We start from the raw sequence: 358 nt of genomic DNA on the forward strand, positions 1-358 counted from the left end.
TTTGTGTTGATGAACACGAAAGCAGTAAAGATGAGAATGTTGTCTCTCTCAGCTTTTACATTTTTTTTTAAAGGGCATCCATAAGCAGGGAATTTGGTGGTTAGTTTTTGTTGATGTAAGTTAATGCTACACTTTCTTTCTTTCTTTCTTTCTTTCTTTCTTTCTTTCTTTCTTTCTTTCTTTCTTCTTTCATTTTATTATTAATATATATGTATGCTATATTAATTTATTGTAAATAAATAATAAATAAGCATTAAATATATATAACTAGCGTATTTTTTTTATTAACTAATGTTAAGTTTAATACATATTGTATCACATGTATTGTTTATTGTATTTAATGTTAGTTTAGTTAATC

This window comes from Garra rufa, chromosome 10 (genome assembly GCF_049309525.1).
Source record: "Garra rufa chromosome 10, GarRuf1.0, whole genome shotgun sequence".
NCBI lineage: Eukaryota > Metazoa > Chordata > Actinopteri > Cypriniformes > Cyprinidae > Garra > Garra rufa.